This window comes from Macaca mulatta, chromosome 5 (genome assembly GCF_049350105.2).
Source record: "Macaca mulatta isolate MMU2019108-1 chromosome 5, T2T-MMU8v2.0, whole genome shotgun sequence".
Lineage (NCBI taxonomy): Eukaryota > Metazoa > Chordata > Mammalia > Primates > Cercopithecidae > Macaca > Macaca mulatta.
The window spans coordinates 194,187,642-194,212,884 of record NC_133410.1 but is presented as its reverse complement, the minus strand read 5'-3'; the positions used below and the strand labels follow the sequence as shown (position 1 = coordinate 194,212,884).

The 25,243-nt window shown below is 40.5% G+C and overlaps 1 protein-coding gene across 49 annotated transcripts in view; it reads left to right on the top strand.

Moving 5' to 3' along the window:
• SORBS2 (sorbin and SH3 domain containing 2) overlaps positions 1-25,243 on the top strand; it is a 379,286-nt gene that overhangs the window by 171,133 nt on the left and 182,910 nt on the right. For 48 of the 49 annotated variants that reach the window (XM_078002522.1, XM_078002520.1, XM_078002516.1 and 45 more), the window contains exon 2: positions 11,200-11,339. The gene's annotated coding sequence lies outside the window, so the exon portion shown is untranslated. Of the gene's footprint in view, positions 1-10,644; positions 10,863-11,199; positions 11,340-25,243 lie in introns of those variants that run through there. The other variant, XM_078002536.1, reaches the window with a different exon arrangement.

Genomic DNA, 25,243 nt, shown 5'->3' with positions numbered 1-25,243 from the left:
TATCTAATGATTCCAATGCGCCAGGTGTGGTTTTCCAGCACTATATTCTTCAACCCCCTTCTTAATGCTTAAGGTGATGAACGCTATTCCCATTGCTCAGATAAGGAAAACGAGGCTCAACGATTACGCCCAAACCAGGGAGCTCATTAGGGGAAGAACCAGAAATTTAACTCAGAGCTCTTTTTTCTCTAAGCCCATGCTCTTAAGATGAGGATGAAAACAGCAGCAACCAACACATAGGGAGCGCCTACTGTGTGTTGGTGTTGTTTAAGAGCTTTGCATATATTAACTCATTTAAGCCTCACAACAATTATGAGTCAAGGACTACTACAGGGCTTATTTGCTGAGTAAGAGAACTGAAGCCAAAGAAGATGGTAGAAGCCACAGAAGCTGGCAACAATAGAGTCGGGTTTGATGGTGGTAGGTAACTACTGACCACGCTCTCAATCATTACACTTTAACACAGTTCTTGGCAAATGTGACTAGAAAGACAAAATATTTATGTGAGACTGTCTGTTATAAAACAGAATTGTTATGATTTATATTCATTTCTTCCATTCATGATCATCAGAAACCATGACACAGGAATGCTTAGAACAATTTCCATGTTGCATGTGTATTTTTAACTTTGTTTAATTTGAAAATTCACTGGCCTCGTAATCAAACCTGTCTTCCCCTCCATTACGACTGACAGCATTCACCATGTTAAGAAACCATCGTAAGATTCTTAAAGGTTTTTAACACTCAAAGCCAATACATTATGGCCTTGAATAATCTTTTCAAAATTGCTTTTTCTGTCCCAAGGACACATTTCATCATTCAATTTAGATTTTAAAAACTCCCTAAACTCCATCGAAGTGACCCTGTTCGAAGCTCTCTGAACAATGATCTGGCAGTGTCTACTGAGAACAGAATAAACAATGCATTCCTGTTTTGTATTTCCTGTCAATTATTGCTGTGTTCTTATTTCTCTTGACATCGCCAATCAGTAAATGGTAGTTTTAGAAAAAAGAGTCAACTACTTTACTATATTTACAGTCAAAAATATTCCAATGATGCAGCTCCCAGGGCGTTAGGCATGTCGGCTCATTTTTCATGGCAGTTTTTGCTCCATTGGGAAATAATGGGCCAGAGACTTAATGCCACAACTGTTGTAAGCATTGGTTGTTGATGTCCAGAAGTTCTTTCAAAACTTCTGGAACTATTTTTTTACTAATGTCTTAATAGCAGGCCTAATAGTTTATTGCTGTCATTCAGCCAGTCTAATGTAATGAAGGTTGTTTTTAGATGATTGTTTTCGTTCTGTTTCTAGCTTTCATGGAACAGATTACCTCAACACAGTCATTTAACCAGGTTGGGTTTGCCTCAAATAACAAGAAATCCCACAGGCAGGTAGCCCAGGGTAGGTTCCGCTCTGTCATCTCTCCGTTAGCATGCACCCCCCTAGAATGACATCTGCATTTCAGTCTACAAAAAGAGGAGCAGAACAAGGTTAGAAAGAAAAGGACAGCCAGGTGCGGTGGCTCACGCCTGTAATCCCAGCACTTTGGGAGCCGAAGCGGGTGGATCACGAGATCAGGAGATCGAGACCATCCTGGCTAACATGGCGAAACCCCGTCTCTACTAAAAATACAAAAAATTAGCCGGGCGCGGTGGCAGGCGCCTGTAGTCCCAGCTACTCAGGAGGCTGAGGCAGGGGAATGGTGTGAACCCGGGAGGCGCAGCTTGCAGGGAGCCGAGATCGCGCCACTCACTCCAGCCTGGGCTTCAGAGCGAGACTCCATCTCAAAAAAGAAAGAACAGGACAAGGAAGCCCTCTTCTCTGGAGGTTTAGTGTCATTATTGTGCATGTGAAATTTTCAACAGGATGCCTTGCCTTTAGCTTATTGGTCAGAACAAACTGCAAGGAATCCGGGAAGGTCAGTTATTAACTGGGTGTCTTGTCAGGATTCTGCAGTGAGGAAGACTGAGACTGCAAAATGGATCCTCAGGAGGCAGAAGGAAGTGGCTACCACACCTCTTACATACTTGACTTATTTTACAGAGTAATGAATATGGAAATAGTGACTTAATTGTAAAATAAAACATATCAGACAGAATCTCAAACTGAAAATGATCCTCAAAGGAATTCTTGCCACAAAAAGGAGGGCCCTTGCTAGAAGGTAAAAATGTGAGCATTTACTCTGATTCAGAGGGCAGCTTCCCGCCTCTCTGCCGGAATCCAAAGTGTCCATCACTGCGGGCAGGATATTCCTTCTCATGCCCGCCACTGAAGACCAGTCTACTTCTGCTTAGCCCTGAGGGTCTGAACAAAGACTTCGCATTGTTTTTTTTAAACTACAACATGGTTACTGATTTCTTAATGTGTCTCTCCCATACCTTTTAGTTTAGTAGATTGACTTTGCTGGTTAAAGCATTCCCTTCCAGACTTTTCTATGTCATAATATACATAAAATCAAGAATATTTGCAGGCACAGAGGTAAACAAATGAGGTTGCTAATAGCCAGAGGTGGCCAGTCCAGGAGCTTTAGCTGCCCAAGGCCTCACTTGACCACCTGAGAACTGAGGAGATCAATAGTGTAGAACACTGTAGTTGTTGCCACGCACAGAAGTAGAGAGGGTCTGGTTAGAAGACAGACAACATGGAAAATAGTTCTATGTCCAGTCAGGCGCGGTGGCTCACGCATGTAATCCCAGCACTTTGGGAGGCCGAGGCAGGAGGATCATGAGGTCAGGAGATCGAGACCATCGTGGCTAACACAGTGAAACCCCGTCTCTACTAAAAATACAAAAAATTAGCCAAGCGAGGTGGCAGGCACCTGTGGTCCCAGCTGCTGGGGAGGCTGAGGCAGGAGAATGGTGTGAACCCAGGAGGCAGAGCTTGCAGTGAGCCGAGATCACGCCACTGCACTCCAGCCTGGATGACAGAGTGAGACTCCATCTCAAAAAAAAAAAAAAAAAAAAAAACAAGAAAGAAAATATTTGTGTGTCCAGTCTCTGAGGGTTTGTATTTCCAGCCTCATTCATTTAGGAAGAAGTTTTTCTCATGCACTTGGTATAAGAAATCTATAGTTCCTTCTAACTCTTGAATGCTGGTCAACTATCCTTCCTTGTTCTTAATTCATCCTTTACCTTTGTGAGTTTCAAGGACAGTTTTCTAGCATGGTGTGTATTATGTACTATCCCTGCTAAATTAACTCTGTGGTCATAGTAATTATGGAATTGTGCCATGGCTTGTTGATTAATTCATTCAGTTTTTTAATGTCTCAGAAAAGATACATTTCATGCTGTATCTTGGTGATTTCAGAGTGTTTTACACATGTATAAAGAATACATTTTAAAACATTGTTGGGCCATAGCAAGCTTTCCTCTGCCCAAGTGGTAGAATAAAAGTTTCCATAGCTCCTTTCAGATCAATGCAGCAGAGACCAAGCCCTCTCCTACCCCAGGCTTTGACCCCTGCTGTGTAGTCTGTGACATACGAAACTCTCCTTTTCTCCCCTGTTGATATTACTTGGCTATTTGCTGGAAAATAAGATTGCAAATCTCCAGTCTTCTCAATCAGTGACTATTCATTCATTGTCTGTTTAAAACTTATGCATAATATGGCCACGAGAAAGAGTTTCATACCACTGGAATAACTATGGCCTGACCAGGTGGCGTGGTTGGTGTGTCACTTTATACCTGCCTGTCTGCTCATAAAACTACATTATAAATAACCACATAGGGTTTCAGGTGGTGTAACTGCCAAGCAATAGGTAGACAAATACATAATTCTCTCACTAACCCTAATCAGAAGAAATGTTTATCAGGGACCTCACTCTACCCTAGTAGAGTATCACATGGTTGTGAAAAAGGTCTAGGAATATGATATATGAATGCAAGTAACTTGCTTTATTGAAATCTATTTTAGAATAGATGCAAATTAAGATAACAGAACACATTATATCCTGAAGGGAAGAGCAAGCGGCATCTGCCTCTTAAGATGGCTTCTAAACCACATATGTAGCTACAAAGCAATATTTCAGAGAATCGTCTGGGTTGGAAACAGCTGCTTAATTAGAGTACATAATTTTTGCTTTTTACATGATCAGATACTTTTTATTTCACAAGTTCTGATAAATATAGGACCAAAAAATGTACTCTTGTGTTGCTTCATGCCTTAGGCAGAACTTATTTAATCATTTACTTATTCAGCAACTACGCATTGGCCCCCATTGACATTGGGCCAGGCACAAATGCAATCCCTGTGTGAGGAACGTAAGTAATGTGAGGGGCAAGTGGGAGCTGATAGGCCAGTGGAGGAGAGGGTCTCCAGTCAATTACTCCAGCAAATTCAAGCAACTGAGCCCGAATTTAGAGGGAATGAGGAAGGTGATTCTTTATGAGTTAAAAAAAAAAAAAGGGAGGGGGAGTGGCAGGGCTACGCTGGTGGAGCAGGGAAGTCCTTCCTGAGGAAGAGACACTTGAAAGCTGGAGGTTGCATGGCATTCGCCACTGGGCAGGGAAGGCATTCCCATCGGAGTGAGCCATGCAAGCCAGGGACCTGCATGAGGCACGGTCCAGGAATGGAAGGGAGGCTGGAGAGGCCAGAGGCAATGGCTCTGGGAGGAAGGTGGTGGAGATTGGTGGGAAATGCTGCAGGACACCAGATTGTGCAGGGCCTTCAGTGGGCTGCATGGAAACGGCTTAGCTTCATGATTTTCATAGCAGATTTAGCGACCGTTGCATATGGTCAATTTCAAATGGAATAGAAATAACAAGAAAAGCTAAGTCATGGTTACGTAAACAGCAGAGGTGCTTTTTAAATACACAAAGAATTCAGGCAGCCAGTTTAAAACAAAGTTTCAGGCTGGGCGCAGTGGCTTACGCCTGTAATTCCAGCACTTTGTGAGGCCGAGGCAGGAGGATCACCTGAGGTTAGGAGTTCGAGACCAGCCTGACCAACATGGTGAAATGCGTCTCTACTAAAAATACAAAAAATAGCCGGGTATGGTGGCACATGCCTGTAGTCCCAGTTACTTGGGAGGCTGAGGCAGGAGAATCGCTTGAACCCGGGAGGCGGAGGTTGTAGTGAGCTGAGATCACCCCATTGCACTCCAGCCTGGGTGATAGAGCAAAACTCCATCTCAAAAATAAACGAATAAATAAAAATAAATAAAACAAAGTTTCAACTAGAAAATTGAGCTTAACAAAGGTTTTAAGAAGTTATTTCTATATAATCTCTTTCAATGATACTGGTCCTTTAACCTTTGGTTAAGATTTTCTCCTCACTTGATAAACCCCAGTCCCAGATGGTAAAATGGCACATGTGATGACAAATCGCCTCCCAAAACATATTTGCTTAACATCAATAACCAGGCAGTAGAAGTCACTGGACACATGATCTGACTCCTTTCAAACAGTTGTTACCGCCCACAGGTGTAAATCATGGCGACTGCCGAATGTAATCCAGATAAGCCCAAGCAAAAGCATAGGTTTAAGAGTCAGTAAGTCGGGTACAGTCCCATTCCTCTGCCTACCTTTCAGGACACAAGTGTAGGGAGCTTGCATGACTGGTCTAAAGTCACTCAACGTACGGGCTTCAGTTTCCCAGCCCAATGCATGCATGCATTGTTCAGCAAGTGGCATACCATGGGTGAGGTTCCTGTAGATGACCTGACAGATGCTTGCTACGTGCATGAAGCTACCAGGTATCCTTATTTTTATTGCATATGCTTCACTTTGTTGAGTGTGGTTGAAGCAGACAAGCATAAAAGATGTTACTCCAGGCCAGGTGCGGTGGCTCGCACCTGTAATCCCAGCAGTTTGGGAGGCCGAGGCACATGGATCACCTGAGGTCGGGAGTTTGTGACCAGCCTGACCAACATGGAGAAATCCCATCTCTTCTGAAAATACAAAATTAGCCAGTTGTGGTGGTACATGCATGTCATCCCAGCTACTCGGGAGGCTGAGGCAGGAGAATCGCTTGAACCCGGGAGGTGGAGGTTGCAGTGAGCTGAGATTGTGCCATTGCACTCCAGCCTGGGCAACAAGAGCGAAACTCCATCTCAAAGAAAAAAAAAAGATGTTACTTCACTTTGTCTAGCCTTCATTTTGCTTACAACGTGCTTGACTTCAGTGTCCATTTCTTCTTTGAGTCAGCATTAGCTGATTTCTGTAGGAGAATCTGACTGCTCTTTTAGTATGTCTTTGAAACTCACGCCAGTGTTTGAGATGGTCTTGCTGCCTCTCCCTAAGCACTGAAATATTTGACTAAGAGAATGACACATTGTTCTCCTGGGATATTAGACAATGCTACTAGAATGACAGGGGCAGGAAGGCCTCTAAACATCTATAGCACAACTCACTTTTCAAAGGACTGCAGGGGTAAAGAATGTTCTCTAGAAAACAATACTCATGGGAAAACTACATTTACTTCCTTCCTCCTGGGATCCTCTCAAATCATAGGAAGCGATGAGGAATCAATTGAGAATTCTGTGCTCTCTTGGGAAAAAAATTTAAAACAACACTCAGAGAAACCTAAATACATGTGTTCAAAAAATCAAAAAGTCGTTGGAAATCACCACCGTATCTTTAAAAAATTACTAAATTTAGCCACATATGGAAATCTGCACAGTTTTTCAAATATATTTTGATTAACCAACATTCATATAAAATTTACAAAGCAGCAGACTTTTTTCCATGGCCGTTTCAAATAACAATTTTCACCCTCCAACAACCGAATACAGAAAGGTCTCATTACAGAGGAGGAAACAGGTATGGGGAGGCTAAGAAAGTGACCTACGGCTACAGCCACGCCTAAGTGTCAGGATGAGGATTCGAACCCGGGCACCCTGACTGCAGACTCTCCACTCGGAAGTATTATGCACTTTTGAAAGTTTTCTGAAAGGACCAACCAAGAAAGTGAGAAGCAAAGCCGCAGATGGTTTCTGCATACAGAATTGGAAGTTCTAAATGTTACCAGTGTGAGCCCAGATTCTCTCTTATAGTGAGGATTTTATTTTTACCAAGCTCTGTGAAACACACAAAGCTCAGGTGCCGCCTGAAAATGTGAGAAGTCATTTGGCAAACGAATGAGGTTATTCAGACACACTCTTCAGGTTGGCGTGCTCATTTATTTAAGGCCGGAACAGAGGTGTAGTGAGTAACAGAAGGCTCTCTACTCCAAAATATGGGTCTCTCTCACCAGTTCTAACAATTGTAGAGTTATTTGGGTTAACAAGATCCTCTTTTGGGATGGAAATACCCTCTAATATGGTTTGATCTGTGTCTACTATGCCTTAATGATGTACAAACCCTCTCGGTTTTCGTTAGGGAGGGAGAGAAAAAATATATTCAATGAATCTGGCTTTCAACACTTTCATCCTTTTGTTTCCCTCCTTATCTCTGTCCAAAAGATTATTCCTGTTCCAGCCTCTGAAACCAAACCTGTGGATATGTTGCGTTTAAGAAACTCAGTTTGCAGGGCTCCTGGGCCCACTTTGATGTATACCAGGGTTCTTTTAGCAAGGTCCTTATCTCTTTCCTCAGAGCCTGCATCTCTGCCCAGATAACTTACCCTAGGGTTCTAGCTTCTCAAGACGGAGGCTGTGCTCTGCTTTACCCAGCCTTCCTTGAAAGGCCACACCTGGAGCAGCTGGGACTTCTGTCACACCTGCAGAGGTATAGAGGCCCCCTGCATGGCTCCCCTCCACTGGCCACAGCACCCACTCATTGCCCTGGCTGTGCGGGTTTGACTCTCTTCACCCTAGCACAGGACCTGTCTTTCCAGCACCTGGCAGTCCCCCAGCATCTGCCCCCTCACTAGCACGAGTGTCTGGTTTCTAGATCCTGGCCTTTCCACAGCCAGTCTGATGGCTGTGGTGGCTTTAACCTGGAATCAGCTGTTCACGTATGCAGATGCTTGAGTCACATCCAGAGTCATTAAATCTGACTCTCTGGGGGCGGGGCCGGGCTACTGGTGTTTGTAAAAGTTTACCTTGTATTCACCCAGGGATGACAGACACTACTTTACATCAATTTCTCTCAAGTTTCAACATGTTTCCACATAGCCCGGGGATGTCGTGAAAATGCGCATGCTGGCTCAGTAGGTCTGGGTGGGGCCTGAGGTTTTGTGTTTCTAACAAGATCCTAAGTGATGACGTTAATGTTGGTCCACGGACTGCTTTTTTAAGAAGCAAGGCCCAAGACCAGCGGTTCTCAAAGTGAGGTCAAGAATCACCTGAGAACTCGTTAGGGATGCAAAATTTCAACCCCCTGCCAGACCGACTGAATCAGACACTTGGGGGTGGAACCAGCAATCTGTTTTTACGAAGCTTCTGGGTCAGTGATGCTCACTACCTTTCCAGAACCATTGGCCTACATGGCACTGCCCCGTAGAAACAGAATGCAAGTCACATAGGTAATTTTAAATGAGCTAGCAGTCAGATTTGAAAAAGTAAAAAAGAAACGAGTGAAATTAATTTCAGCAAAATATCCTATTTAACACACTGTGTCCAAAATACTGTCCTTTCAACACGTAATATACAAATTAATGTCATAATTTACATTCTTTTTTCAACATGCAATCAATATAAAAATGCTATGATGGTTTACATGTTTTAGGAAGAGAAAACATTTAATTTAATCTATTTTTATTTGTACGAGTTTGTGGGGTACAAGGAGAATTCTGTTACATGGATGTGCCGCATAGTGGTAAAGTCATAGATTTAATGAATGTATCCATCACCTGAATAATGAACGTCATACCCATTGAGTAATTTCTCATAATTCACCTTTTCTTTGTATAAAGACCTCAAAATCTAGCATGCATTTTATACTTACATGACATCTCAGTTGAGACTAGCCACGTTTTAGGAGCTCAGTAGCCACATGTAGCCACCATATTGGATAGCAAAGCTTTACACTCACCGCGGAGATGATGGTACTGACTTCCATCGGATGCTTGCTGTGTGTCAGACATTACCCAGTTAAGCATTTTATGTGCATTATCCTGTGAGCCCTATGACAGCTCATTATTATCCCCATTTTATACGAGGGCGGGTTATGCTCATCTTTGTTTCCTTAACGCCACAGCTTCTCGAGGAAGGCCAATATTTAAATGCATTTTCCTTTGTGGTATAAACTATTATAAGGAGGAAAAAGAAAAAAGCAATTAAAAATAATGTGTCTATCTGAGGCTAGGCTTCCAATTATTACCAGTAGAATTACCATTCCACATTGAGGCCAAATATCCCGTATTAGATTGGCAGGTATTTAAGACATAGTAAAATGTGACCATTTAAAAATAAATGAACAGAAAAACGCATTATTCTAGGGTGATTTTTTTAAAGCCTGGTATACATTTTTAAAACAAAGTTGATCTTATTATAAAATTCAAATTAGAGATTTCAAAGTTAATTTAGAATTTTAAAATTTGAAATATAATTTTAATATAAAGTCTATTGAGCCAAAGGATTTCACTGTTTTTAAATAGTACTTGAAATAGTAGTCATGTAACCCTTTTTTGTTTTTACATGGCATAATCCTCAGTATTTTCCATAATCTATTTCAGTGTCTTTAATTGCAAAGAAAGAATTGAATTTGATACGAGCATCTAGCAACCAACCCTCACATTAATTATAAAATATATCAGAGCTTTTTTTTTTTTTTTTTGGGATGGAGTCTCCAGCCCAGGCTGGAGTGCAGTGGTGCGATCTCGGCTCACTGCAACCTCCACCTCCCAGCTTCAAGCGATTCTCCTGCCTCAGCCTCCCGAGTAGCTGGAACTACAGGCACGTGCCACAACGCCCAGCTAATTTTTTGCATTTCTATTAGAGACGGGGTTTCACCGTGTTAGCCAGGATGATCTCGATCTCCTGACCTCGTGATCCACCCGCCTCGGCCTTCCAAAGTGCTGGGATTACAGGCGTGAGCCACCGGCGGTTTTTTATAGTGGATTCAGGTCGAAGACTCTCTTTTCATCCCCCGATGGAAAGCCTCTCTCAGTAGTACTTTCTGACTACCGCAGCATTCTTTTTGTTATGGGGAGTAGGGGGTTGAAAAAACACAGGGATTTCGTCTATGTGGAATGAAAGCGTTCATAAAAATACTTAACTGCTTCCTTGGTAGAAAGCAACTAATTTTCCTCCCCGGTGGTGGTGTAAAGGCACAATGACTCAATGCAGGCCTGAAGTTGATCTGATGACGCATAGTATCTTCCTTCATCCATAGTAGAAAGAGATCTCAGTCTTCAGCTGCCATGATGTGAATAGTCTCATCATGTGAAAAAGTCTGGAAAATACTTAAACATTCTGTTTTTATTTATTCTCGCTGCATCTGTGTGTTCTAAACCCCTGAAGGCGAGGACACTTCATTCTGCCCGCCACTGTATTCCCAGAGTGCTTGGCTTATAGTAAGCTCTGAAGTGCTCACCAAATAAACATTTGCTGAATGAATGAACGAATGAATACAACTTCTTAATTTTTAATTCTAGAAACAAAATGAAGGCTCAAAGTTTGTCAGTCATTGTCAGTGACCCAACCAGAATGATTTCTTCATTGGCCTGTGGAGGCGGAGGCAGGGGTCGCTGTTTGTCTGCCTCATGTCACTGAATGGTCCCCAGTCTCTGCCAATAGATAAGAGGTGTCAACGCTTAACCCAGTAGCTTTCAAAAATAGCATAGTTGATGAAACTGGAAATTTAGGTGCGGGCTCTTTTAAGAAATGATTTGTCCTCATTCTTAAGAAGAATAGACTGGCAACAGATACTGCTGACCAGAGAGCACTCAAATATTTCTTAAGACCCCTTAGGAAATAGCAGAAGAAAAGCCTTCCTTCCCAATAAAGCATAAACAGGACATCTCATTTTCAATGAATCAGGTAATTCATATTGAAAACTTGAGGAGCACTGTGTTTCTTTAAGATTCCAGTCAACTTTGGGTTTGTTTTGTTTTCAATGGTGCTGGCAGTTTTCCTTAAAATTTAAATGAATATTTGCACAATGAACCAAGTTGTTGTGGGTTTCCTGGTTGGTGTTTTTTCCCCCACTGGAGTGGGGGGTGGCGATCTGGGCAAGGCATTTTCATCCCTTTGCAGACAACCCCGGCTGCTGTTAATGCTGAAAATAGCTCAAATGCTCTCAGAACAGTAGCACCACCCAGCAGCTGGGATTCTTTCCCTCTCTTATTTGCCTCTCTCTTGCCTTTTTTTCCTTCAGACACTTGGATTGGACTTAATCTTAAACCTCTGGAGTTCAAGACCTTTTAAAAAGGGCTAAATAAACAATCTCTACATGTAAAAGGCCACTGACTCCTACTTCCTCTGCATAGAACAACTGTTGAACTCAGCTGGCTGTAGGTAAGACTTTTTATTCCGGAATTATTTAATTGTTTTCTGATATGTTCGTGACTAATGTCTTTAAAATAACTTACTTACAGTGGAAACAATCAGGGGAGTTGTGAACAGTTCCCAGGTGAACATTGTGTTCCAGAATACAGCAGGAGCATCTGGGCGTGTTTGTGGCTGCACATTTTAAGCTTTGCTTAAAGCTCTCATTATAGTGACCTGCAGTACAGACTTGACTCTGACTGAACCACGGATCAGAGGTCTAATTAAGCCTGATTGCCAGAGCAATGAGAGGATCTTTCAGACATCATACTTTTGTTGTTTAGACTGCTTTATTTTTAACTTTCCAGGGGCATTAAAAAAAAAGAGAGAGAGGAAAAAATGCCATCCACCTGAGTAAAGAGAATATCTATAAGTAATTATTCTTTAAGGGCAATGAGTGAGCTGTATTTTATAATGTTCTTCTTTTATCACTGTTTCGTTCATTGCTCGTGTGGAATCAGAGTGGTTGATTTGAGGGTTTCGAGGGTTTTGTTTTTGTTATTGTTGTTTTGTATGTTCCTAGCACACTTTAGGGGACGGTTTTGAGGATTCCTTACTAAGCTGAATATTTTTTGCTAAGTACACTTGCTGGCAGGTTTCTCTAACGTGACAATGTGATACTTTGGGTCAGTTTCGGTGGCTCCCTCTCCCCCTTGTTATGCTTGCACTTGACATTTTGCAAAGTACTTTGATCTGTGGACTTTAACTTCAAACACAGCATTTACTTTGATTGTGGCTATTTACTCTGTTCAGTAAAATGTCTCCTTTTTTTTCCTTTTGGTTTAATGCTTTGATAGCATTTCCTTTCAATAATTTATTGGAGCTTTAGTTTTCCTCACCGATCTGTCTTCGGTTTTACTTCTAGAGGGACCCCCCTTTGAAAGAAAGGTATTCTCTGGTAAAGTTCCCCCAACACAGACTTCATGACAGTTCATGGCCCCTGTCTGGCAGATGTGTAAGAGCCAGCAGCAAATGACAGTGCCCAGAACCCCAGGCTGGCTACCCTGCTGCCTCAGAATCTCCGTGTGCCTTGGGGCCCAACGGGTGCTTTTTTAAAACATGGATGCTGAAATCTTTCTACCCTGCTGCCTCAGAATCTCCGTGTGCCTTCGGGCCCAATGGGTGCTTTTTTAAAACATGGATGCTGAAATCTTCAGAGGTCAGAGATACTTTTTTTTCAGAAAAGTTTATTGGTATCGCAGACCACATGTCAAAGGAAAGCATGCATTCTAACCACATAATGATCTTCTGAGTAACAAAAACAGAGGAAGAAATAACAAACAAAGAAAAAGAAAACCAAAATCAAAAGAAAACTGGAAAAAAAAAACAAAAACAAAAACAAACCCTCAGTAGCCAGAAGTCTGTTTTACGAGTGAAACTTCTGCTGTGTAAGGGATAAGGGATTTCTTAAAAATGTATTTCCTAAAATGGGCAAAATGTTGCACTTACTAGCCATTCAGACAACTTTGGAATATTCTCTTCATTGTAAAGAAGGCACAAGCATGTGTGACATTTGTTCCCCTTTTCTTTCCCACCCCAAGCACAAGGTATTTTCACAGTCCTCAGCCAAATGCAGAGTTTGACATTCCCTGGCAAACGGTCCCTGTGTGTTGTGTATTCTGCTGAAGGTTAGGAATAGAATGAGCCTAATCCTGTCAGGAGGCTGTTTAAGTCCCAGTCAAGGACGCTAGCTCCTCAGCACTGACGCAGTCTGCCCCCGTCCTCTGCACCTTGCTAAGAAGGACAGACACAAGTGGCCACAGGACAAGTCTCCAGAGTGGCGGAACTGTGGGGAAAGCTACGGCAGAGATCCCCCTGGATTAGGAGCAGATGCAATAGAATCTCAAAATTTGGATTCATAGTAGAAAAACCTAGAGATGTTCAGTCTAATCTTTTAATTTTGCAAACCTGGGCATTTCATTGCCTCTTTTCCCCTTCAAATCTACATTATAAGAAGCATGTTAATCATTGCATTTATGTATATGGTTGACATTTTAAATCCTCCCGTTATTTTGAGCCTGGACTTTGTAGGGGGTGGGGGGGTGGTCTAGCTAGAATACTCACTCCCCCTTAGTACTTGGAAGCCTTGGTCACTGGGGGCAAATATATTGCTAGAGGTGATACTCCAGCAGTAAAATTAAAGGGCGCCAGGATGAGATCTTTTTGGAGAATGGTAGGTGATCATTCCATTCCCAAGCAAGCCATTTTTCCCCTGTTTTGTTTTGTTTTTTCTTTCTGTTTCTCTTCACCCCTTAATTTTACGTTGAAACTCTGGACTGTTTGAATGTGAAACTTCAGGTGAAATGTAGCCAAAGCCACCGAGTTTCACCCGGCTTCCACATGAAAGAAGTATTCTACCCAGCCTTGCACGAAACTTGGCCTGTGTTGCCAAAGGTTTCATGAATGTCAGTGAGCCTGAATTGGAAACATAACCCAAGGCCAGGTGACTTCTGGTGACTTTAGGCTTTATTGTATTAGTGTAGAGTCTGCTGAACAGGGAGAGTCCTATTTCCACATCTCCTACTGTAGTTTCATGGGGGCACACCTTTTCCCCCAATAAACTCCCATTTATCTCATGATGTTTGAAAGCCGGGTTCAATCCTAATATGAATGTTTGTAGCCGTGGGATTGAAGCACTGGCAGATAGAGGTCTGCGTTCTAAATTCCAGCAGCCTGAGCCCCAGTGGTGTGAACATGTTGGTATAATTCAGCTGAAGGAAGGAAGTCCCAGGAGAGCCATGGAATGCCTTTCTTTGCTTAAATATACCTCTGTGCTTGTGAGGAACAAACAGTAACATTTTGTCCAGGTCTATCCGCTTGACAGTATGCCTTTTGTTCCCTTTCCGAAGGTGGTGTCAAATATATTGGTGGAAAAATAATAAACTTCCAGATATTTTTTTTCCTCCTGCTCAACTGATATACTCCAAGGGAACATTGCAAGCATTGAGAAGTTCAGTACTGTGGCTGGGAATGTAAGGTATACTGAGAATAAAGGAGCCCTCAGTGGAGGCAACGTCCCTCAGGAAAGCATGGCGGCCTAGAGCTGATGTGGGTGTTAACAGTCACATGGGACCTGGTTGGGAAGGTGTGTGTGTGTGTGTTTTCTGGGTCGGGGTAGTAGCAAGCAGAGAGGAAAAGGGGGATTTGGAAGCTTTGTTCAGCAAATCTATGACATCGAAAACAAAAAATGATCAAGCCCAGGATCTGGAAACATTCTTTTGTAGATCATAGAAATTTGTGTTGGCTGAATATTGACAATTTTTTTTGTATTATTTTTCTCATTAGAGACACCAAGCATTAGGATTCCAGGCATAGTAAATAATCTCCAATAAAAATATGACCCATTGGGAGACACAGATCATTACAGATAACTCCCGTGAGTCAGTCTCAGGAAGGCCCTCATGGTTCTCTGGCAGCTGTGAAATGCTCGGCCACCCAGGACACTAAGATTTGACTTGTCCTTTTCTTAGTTGGAAGCTTTCTAAACTCGTGTGAAGCATTTTCATAAAAATGAATTTGTGGCCTCACTAAAGATTTAGACTCTCTTTGGTGAGATACATAGATATAGGTTTATTATGAAATTAAATTGCCATCAATTTTCATTTAAAATTTCATAGTCACTTACGTATTCAATAAAATAGACTTTCATTAAAGATATGGTTTGCATTTTAGCAGTGACATGCAGTAGATGCCCTAGTAGGGAAAGCATTGGAAAAGCCAGCAATAACACAACTTGGGAGTGCCATATGTAGAAGCTGCTTTTTAGCACTGACTCCACTAGTCATAGTGTAGCATTTATCAGCATATATGATTTTGATAGCCCCAGACTGGTACCATGAGCAGAGGAAAGGAAGATGTTCAAATGGAGGTTCTAGAGAAATCATTCAGAACCATCCCACAAGGAAGTTCTCACTAAACATATAAAAGTATAAGGAGTTCGGTAGTTTTAAGACATTCATCATCCATAACAAAACAGAAAAAGGGAAAGGATAGGCTGGGCGCGGTGGCTCATGCCTGTAACCCCAGCATGTTGGGAGGCTGAGGCAGGTGGATCACTTGAGGTCAGGAGTTCGAGACCAGTCTGACCAACATGGTGAAACACCATCTCTACTAAAAAAAAAAAATTAGCCAGGTGTGATGGTGCACACCTATAATCCCAGCTACATGGGAGGCTGAAGTGGGAGAATCGCTTGAACCTGGGAGGCGGAGGGTGCAGTGAGCTGAGATCCCACCATTGCACTCCAGCCTGGCAACAAAAGTGAAACACTGTCAAAAAAAAAAAAAAAAAAGAAAAGAAAAAGAAAAAAAAATCAAGGGAAAGGATAAAAACGCAAGGGAAAGGATTTTAAAAAAAAATTAAAAATTGAGAATCAACACCACGCTAGTGTAGGTGCAAATGTTTCTCTAAATCATTAAAAATGTTATTTCAAGAAGACTTCATTTGTCATTTAAGAATGCAAAAACCAGTGCTTTAAAAATCTTTTTGTGCATAATTGACTGTCAGAAAAAATGGAGTCCATGTAATATTTATTTATTTCTCAGGGATATATTATTACAGTCTACATTTACATATACGATGTACTTGTTTTCTTTTTTAAAAAAGTCAGTGTTTGTCTGATCAGGACGTGATGACACAAACAGTAACAGCAGTGGTCTCCCCTTTGCCGTACAGCAAAGAGGATTATTTATCAGAAGCAGATTAAACAGTTATTTTTAGAAGTCTTCATTCTCCAACCAAGTTTTTATTAGTTATTTGGATATTATATTTTTCTCTGAAATAAGAAGTAGTAGAGCCTGAGCATCCCTACTCTAAAAGTCTGAAATTCAAAATGTTCCAAAATCTGAAACGTTTTGAGCACCAACATGATGCCACAATTGGACAATGAAGATGACGTTAACACTGCAGAAAATGTGCATACAGATGCCACAGTGACAATGTGATGGGCTAACCAAAGGACTAGAGCAGAGGGCATTCATAACAGAGTAAGCAGTCATGTCTGTGTAGAAACTCAAAGGGAGACTTCTAAGACAAAAATCGCTGTTAATGAGGCAGATGACGCTGGAGAAAATATTTTAAAAGCCATCCGGCAGAATGCCTCCTCATTTCTTAGAGGACCCGCTTCCTGGTCTGTCAACTGCTTCTGATGTTTCTTACCACCTTAAAAAAAAAAAAAATACAGTGTACAGTGGCCTTTTACTCAAAACACAGCATCATAGGTGGCGACTGAAAGCCTGCGTTGTTCGTTGCTGCTGTTGTCTAACAGCTGATAAAGGAAAATAGTCTTGTTCCTGTGCTGCTCAGTTACCTAAACACATTATTTTTCACTGTATTAATAGTATGTATTTTTACTGTTTAAAAAATAGTAATATTAGGCTGGGCACAGGGGCTCATGCCTGTCATCCCAGCGCTTTGGGAGGTCGAGGCGGGTGGATCACCTGAGGTCGGGAGACCAGCCTGACCAATATGGAGAAACCGCATCTCTACTAAAAATACAGAATTAGCCAGGTGTGGTGGTGCACGCCTGTAATCTTAGCTACTCAGGAGGCTGAGGCAGAAGAGTCGCTTGAACCCAGAAGGCGGAGGTTGCAGTGAGCCGAGATCGTGCCATTGCACTCCAGCCTGGGCAACAAAAGCAAGACTCTCTCAAAAAAAAAAAAAAAAAAAAAATTGTAGTATTTTCTACTGTTAAGTACTTACATGTGAGTAAGAGCAGGAAAATGATTGCTTATTGGTAGCAAATAAATTCAGTCAGGAATGATGGTGATGCCAAACAACACCAGATTTTCTATGTGAGTGGCTGAGATATTGCTGTCTTTGCTTTCTGATGGTTCAATGTACACAAACTTCGTTTTATGCACAAAATTATTAAAAACATTGTATAAAATTACCTTCAAGCTATTTGGATACAGTACATATAACGTAAGCGAACTTCACATTTAGATCTGTGTCCCAACCCCAAGATAACTCATGATAGATATGCACATATTCCAAAATCTGAAAAAATCTGAAATCCAAAATGCATCTCCCACCTCCCATGTGCCTTTGACTTATAGCTATCATTTTAAGGGTTGACTTTTTTTTCCCTGGCACTGCAAGATGCTCCCGCATCATTTTGTATATTTCATGTCCCAGTCCTAAAATCAATTATTTCTTCAAGGAGCTCTGGTTACTTTTATTGAAAAATGGTATCAGTAATCAAGACCAGTTTAATTTTTGAATGTGACCTTATTGGCCACTTATTTTTTTTGCTTGAAGAAGATTTTCTTTCTGTGTATGGAATTTCACTCTGTAGCTGGCAATACCTTGGTCTGGTATATAAAGATAGCCTTTCTTGCTTTTTCGGACGAACAGGCCACATGTCGCCCTTGCATACTCCCCTTTCCCTTACTTTGAAACAAATTCAATTATATCTGCTTTTTTTTTTTTTTTTTTTTTTTTTGAGACAGGGTCTCACTCTGTCACCCAAGCTGGAGTGCTGTGGTGCAATCTTGGCTCACTGTGACCTCCGCCTCCCAGGTTCAAGCGATTCTCGTGCCTCAGCCTCCTGAGTAGCTGGGATTACAGTCACGTATCAGCACATAAGCTAATGTTTGTGCTTTTAGGAGAGACGGGGTTTTGCCATGTTGCCCAGGCTGGTCTAGTACTCCAGACCTCAAGTGATCCACCCACTTCAGCCTTCCAAAATGTTGGGATTACAGGTGTGAGCCACTGCACTTGGCCAAATTTGTTTTTTATTGTTAGTTTTGGTGAGAGATTCAAAGCCTTTGATGTGGTCTTAAAATGCAATCTTAAAAGATAGATATCAGTTGTTTCTTCCTTAAATAGATGTGAGAACATTGTGCATTATTTAAAATATGATCAGTCTAGGCCATTCGATGAACATGGGATTCTGTTACCAAACCTTCTACGTACTGTGTGCAAGGAGCCATGCCACATGCAGCTGAGCAGTCTGGTAGGAGAGCTGGACACATGCACCTGGATGTAACACTCTGCAAAAGAAGATAGGCAATGCGAAGTCCTCCAGAACTCTAGGGGCTCAGAGCTGGAATTGGGAGCTGGGCGTATGTTGTACTAGAAAATCAATGGTATTATCACAAAGGAAAAGCTGTACTGGAATTGGGGTTTTCGTTTGGATAAGAGGGTATTCAAATCGCAGAAAATGGTGGAGGGCAAAGACCTAGAGAAGAGAAAACTCAGGACTCAAAGAATATTTAGGTCCCATGCAAAGCCCTTGGGAAGTTGCATTAAGTTTGTATTTATTTATTGAGAACAAAAGTCTCACAATCAGGCTCATATGTTAGTAATACTGCTGAACAATGTTCAAGGGATTAGAGAAATGAAACACTGGACAGTCCCTGTATCTTGGATGTAACTGAGAAGAAGAGGACAAAGATGAGAGCAGTTGAAATAAGATGAGACCAACTGGTGCAGAGACCAAGGCCTCGGGGCAGGTCAGTACTGCCCTCTGTATCTAGACTTTGTCCTAGAAAGTAAAACTCTACCTGCGAAATAACTGCACCTATAATTTTATTTAATGCTCAGTATTATCAGAGATGAAAGGTTGTATTTTTATTGTTTCATCAAATGCATAGCTCTTTCATTTTCAATAAAACACAAGAAAACCATTGGTCCAGGCAATGAAGGAGACATTTCAGATCCTAAGTTTTGGCTTTCTGTACTTCACTGAGAGAAAAACAAGCATGAGAGGTGGAGATGACAGAGAAAGACGTGAATGTGCCAATAGTATAAAGAGCCAAATGTTAGGACGAGGCTGGTTGAAATAACCTGTCGACATACCAAAAAGAATCGGGTTAGGAAATTAACACAGTTTTAAAAAAATATTGTAAAGACCAACTTGATATTCGAAAGGATAGAATAGAAACATTCATCTCTTGTTCTCAAATAAATTTATGCCTGAAAACAAAGAGATTGAATTTAGCTTAATAGAAAAACACACGTACAGCATGTATTTTTAAGGCATTGAATGTTGGTTACTGTGACCCCTGGAATATTCTGGTCCAAGTACAGCTCTGAATGGAGTTTAATGCTAGATCTTGACATGCCCTCAACTCAGAGGTACTTCTTTAGTTCAATTTTGCAAACCTAAAAAATTTGGTTGGTGTTGAATTTAGCTCCAAGTGGTAACCAGAAGTTTTGTGTGTGTTTGAACTGAACTTTGAAATATTTCAAAACTATGTAACACTCAAGTTTTAGAACAAATGGTTAATTTTCAAAACACTCAAGAATGTTGAAAAGTTACCTATGGGTACATTTTATGTGAATTTAATGAATATACAATTAAATATGGTTTTCAAATATAAATGTGAAATATAATTTCTATTATATTTTGATTAAGAATGGGAAACTATCCAAAACCCAGTGTGGCCATCTAAATGTACAGTGAGAGGAGAAAGCCTATCCTTATGGTCCTAGCAGAGCCAAGCGTTGGAAGGTATGGCCTGGCACACCAGATGGTCCACCTCATGTGCACATCTATGTGTAGGTCCATAGTGAAGGGACTCAGCCAGGAATTGTTGGAGATAAAGATGGAGGTTCGGTGCAAATTCAAGGAGGATGTCAGATGTCAGACTAAGGGATCCACGCCTCATTCTGAAGTAGAAGGTGGTTTTTGCCCCTGTTTATAAAGGGGAGTAAAACACTCACTTTGGGAAAAAGCTTACAGAGTAATGCCTCTTAGCAGCAGAAATTCAATGTTTTCTTAAAAAATTGCATTTCTGACATCAAATTAAATCATTAAAATTTTATTTTTTATCTACTATGACTATTTTTATTCAAGGCAGAATAAGACAAAAATTAAGTGTAAACAAGTTTATAAGTCTGTATTGATATAATAGAAGACTGGCTTATGATGGGAAACTAATAGAAACAAGTAAAAATGAAAAACTGAGTGAAAAGGTAAATTCAGAGGTAGACTTTTTTGTGGAAAAATTAATAAAATACTATGAGTTTTTGTAGTAAAAAAAGTGATGATGCCTACTTGTGTACATACAAAATCTATTTTATTTTGTGTTTGAGCATCTTTAAGAATTAAGGGATGTATTTCATGTTTGGACATTAATTTAGAATTGGCACACACTTTTTTTTGTCTCACATGGTGAGATCCATCTCTTAATAACCACAGCTTGTAAAAACGTGTCTGAAATAAAAGTGATAATTTGTATGCAAAGGTGAGAAAGCTTGCTTGCAGTGAGATTTTTATCCTTACAATATTTTATGTATTTTGGATATTAAGATAAAAAATATTTAATGTTAAAAATCATTTTGTGTCCACATCATAATTTTATATGTTCACATGTATTATTTTTCTAATCAATATTTTGAAATACTTAATAAAAGCATAGGTGTAAAAACATTTGGCAGAGGACCATTTGGTATATTTCATCCTCAGCTGTGTTTATTAATTTAAGGATTATCTAACATATAAATCAGAAAGGAAGGAGATGAGGAATTCACTAGTAAAACCAAATAGTGTTTTAGGTGACCATAGATAACTATTTTTAATGCCTAAAGCAATTTCATTTTCATTGAATAAAAAATTTCATAAGGATATTTTTATATTGCTTCAATAATTTATTGAAGACTTCTTTCACCATTATATGAATCATATGAGTTTTGTGGTTTAAAACTTCACATTCTGACTATAGATCAGTCTCAATCAGTGCAGGAAAAGAATTGATAACACCCAATACAGGCTTTCAAGATAAAAACTCACAACCAGACAAAGGAAGGAATTACTTTAACCTTAAAAAGAATATTCATTAAAAACCTACATCATCATAATGTAAAGAAATACATGGACTGATAAATATTACATTCAGATGCTGGTTACCTCTAGAGGTAGGAAGGCACTGTCAATTAAAGACATGCGCAGCAGGCTTTAATTGAATTAATATCTTCTATTTTAAGATAAATGATGGGTACATGGACATTTGTTATATTATTCTCTTTATCTTTTGAATGACTGAATACAGACCTACATTAAAACATCTTTCTCTCTATTTGCTGTTTCTTAAATTTAAGATAAATTCTACATATGAAGTAAATTGTAAATCTCTTTCACAGCTGCTAACATTGAGAGACTATATAAAACATAAATAGATTACTTAAAGCAGCCCAAATTTTCTGAAAATTTATCATAGATAGTATAATGTTTGGCCTATACTTCTATATTTTTTGCTTAGGGCTCAAAACTTCTATAGATGGTGAATTCCAAGAGAAAATGAATGTAGTTCCTTAGCAGACAAACATCTTTTGTAAACCTACATTCAAGATGGTTTTTGTATTGTGTATCTTTTTGTATGGCATTGTTATAAATGTGATGTTTACTCTTTAAATTATCAAATAGTTTGTCATTATGTTTTAGGAAAATTTATAATGGGCTTTGAATCTAGCAGTGAATATATTATCTTAACCTCTTTAACATTGGTTTTGGGTCAACAGGTTGAGAAGAAAGGATTTCTGTTTTAAGAGAATTTATGTAATAAATGTATGAAAAGTGAGTAAAACATACAAGCAGTCCTCTCAGTTGCCACAGGACTGTGGAGAGCAATGGTATGGCTGGATATGCTTCAGTTTCCTGTTAACACGATACCAGGCAAAGTGGGACTACCTGTTTTTAATATAAAGACTTCATTCTGTAGCTTATATATTTCTTATAATTTAATTTATTCAGAAAAACTTATATACACACAGCTGTTCCTTAATAATATTTACACTTCCTTAATGTAATTGGAAAAAACTAGTGACTTTTCATTACCACTTGGCAGGAACCAGTGCTTAATTTTGAGGATTTTTATTCCAATTTTTTCTATTTTTTTATCCATAGACTCATTCCAATATGCTAAAATAGGAAAGCTGGTAGACATCACTATCTTTTTAAGAGTTTTGACAAATGATGGATAATATTGAATCATTTTTCTTTACAAGTAATTTCACGTGTGATCTGAAAACTCAGTGCAAGCCAAAAGTCTGTATAATTTTAAATCATTAAATTCAAAGAAAAGATGGTTTCTATGTTTCTAGGTGTAAGGGAGGCAAAATCATACCTCTACTCTGTCAGGGTTTGTTAGTGGGTAGGGGCGCGTGGGTGGTGTGCCTGAGAATTAAATTGACATAAGACAGATCCACAGGAGAAAAATATACACATTTATTTAATAGAAGTTTACGTGGCATGAAAACCTTCAGAATCTGTGAAGACCCAAAGATGCAGTTTGCATTGACCACTTACATAAGGAGTTAGACAAAGAGCAGTAAATTGCAGAAATGTGATGAGGTTGGGGGTGGAGAGCTTGGGCCAGGGCAGGTGATTGGAGGAGAATGGCTGGGAAGAAAGGGCCAGTATAGCAGGTGGTACAGGTTTCCCTCAGCCTCAGCTTCTGATCCTTGCCCATGAGAATGATGCCTCCCTCCTGGCCAAGGGAGGACATCTTTCACACGAGAATTTCATCTCCTGCTTTTTTTTTTTTTTTTTTTTGAGACGGAGTCTCGCTGTGTCTCCCAGGCTGGAGTGCAGTGGCGATCTCGGCTCACTGCAAGCTCCGCCTCCCGGGTTCACGCCATTCTCCGGCCTCAGCCTCCCAAGTAGCTGAGACTACAGGCACCGCCACCTCGCCCGGCTAGTTTTTTGTGTTTTTAGTAGAGACGGGGTTTCACCATGTTAGCCAGGATGGTCTCGATCTCCTGACCTCGTGATCCACCCGCCTCGGCCTCCCAAAGTGCTGGGATTACAGGCTTGAGCCACCGCGCCCGGCCTCATCTCCTGCTTTTAAGAAACAGAAGGAAGGTCAGAGTGACCATCTTGCACTTTTTTTTTTTTTTTTTTTTTTTTGAGACAGAGTCTCACTTTGTCACCCAGGCTGGAGTGCAGTGGTGCAATCTCGGCTACTGCAAACTCCACCTCCTGGGTTCAAGCGATTCTCCTGCCTCAGCCTCCTGAGTAGCTGGGATTACAGGCACGTGCCACCACGCCCAGCTAATTTTTGTATTTTTAGCAGAGACAGAGTTTCACCATGTTGGCCAGGCTGGTCTCGAACTCCTGACCTCAGGTGATCCACCCACTACAGCCTCCCAAAGTGCTGCGATTATAAGTGTGAGCCACCACGCCCAACCTCACCTGCTTTTTCTTAAGTGCCTTTTATAAAAATACTCGATATGCCAGAGTGGTGTATTTTGGGATGCCATGTTCTTAACTCCTTCATAAGTAAAGTTCATGAAAGCATATAAATGTATTTAAATAATAATAAACACACTGAGAGAAATGACACAAAAAGTAATTTTGAATTTTCTCATGTCATTGGTATTAAAGCTGAGAAGCCAGACATTACATAATTAACATAAAGTAGTATTTGGAAACAAATGTGGACAAGTCTTTTAGATTACTGGCATTACACGCTGCTGCGTCTCGCATCTTCATGAAGTCTATTCCCCTTTGCCTTCTGTCACACTGGAGCTTCTGATTTACTTTCAGTCTCTCTGATTACATCTTCTGAGTTCCGCTTAGAGGTGCCTTTTTTTTTTTGCCCTACCTTAAAGTTACTCCCTTGGGTTCTGCCCCTCTCATCTAAATCTCCATAATCTTCCCTGAGTTCACCTGTTTCCTCCTTCGTGATAACCCCTAAGCCTATGTCTCTATCCCTGATCTCTTGTGAAAGTTCCAGACTCGCATTTCCAAGAAGCTGGCGAACATCTCCTTTGAACGCCTTCTGAGTACCTCAGATTCCATACGTCCAAAACTCGCTTTCCAACTCCCGCCCTGCTCTTCCTGCCCAGGGCTGGATCTTGACAATGGTACCACCCAGTTACTGAGAATTAGAATCTTAGACAAGCGTTCGAATTTTTCTTCGTACCAACTTAGTCCCTACTCATTGATTCTACCTACGTACGCATGTCTTCAACTCACTTTCACAGGTGATTGCAACATTCTTGACTAGGATTTCTCAGTAGTGTCCTGACTGCTCTTTACATCCATTCTCTCTGCCTTCCACGTAACCCCTTGCAGCTGGGTTATCTTGCCAAAATAAATCAACTTTGCATGTAGACTTCCCATCTACGAAACTTCTATCATATAGCAAGTGTGTGCACTTTGCTGTCTGTTGAGGTTTTAAGGGTCAGGAAAGATAACTGTGTCAACCAATGAAGGTAAATTCATTGTGTTTAGACATAAATAGTCCTGTGTTTTCAAAGATAAAAGGCAGGGCTGGCAACATTTCCAGACTCCTTAGTAAGGAAAGGGTGTGGCTCACTGCTGGGCATGGAACTCATATTCAATGTCAGCCCCGCTACTAACCTCAGAGAACCCTTTTCCTCAGATTCTCTTTTGGACACAGTATTGACAATGTTCACAAATCACTTGCTTCGTTCTCACTTACTATATACTGATGTGATGGTTGTGGAAGCAAATGCTAAATAATGAAAGTTTTGTTTAAAAAAAAAAGCTGGAAAGCCTAAAATCATATGATTCGTAAATGATAGTGAAAGGAGTCTTTAAGAAATAAATGACTGAAGCAACATAAAGGGATCCTTATGCCAGTAGTTGATTAGGTGAATATGAAATAGATCAAGGTATTAAAAAACAGTTATCGAACTATTTGGTTTTACTAGTAACCTCCTAACTTCCTTCCTTTCTGATTCACATATAAGATCATTCTTCTTCAATTAATAAGCACAACAATCATTTGTTGAGAACCTACTCAAGACCCTGTACTGGCCTCCGTGACTGTCACTGGGAGCATAGCCTTTCTCCAATGACATCGCCATGAACATCCACTCTAAAAATGCAGGTGAATTTATGTGTTGGCCTTTGTGCCTTGGGAAAAATTTCTTCAGAATGATAGCCATCTACACTAGCATATAT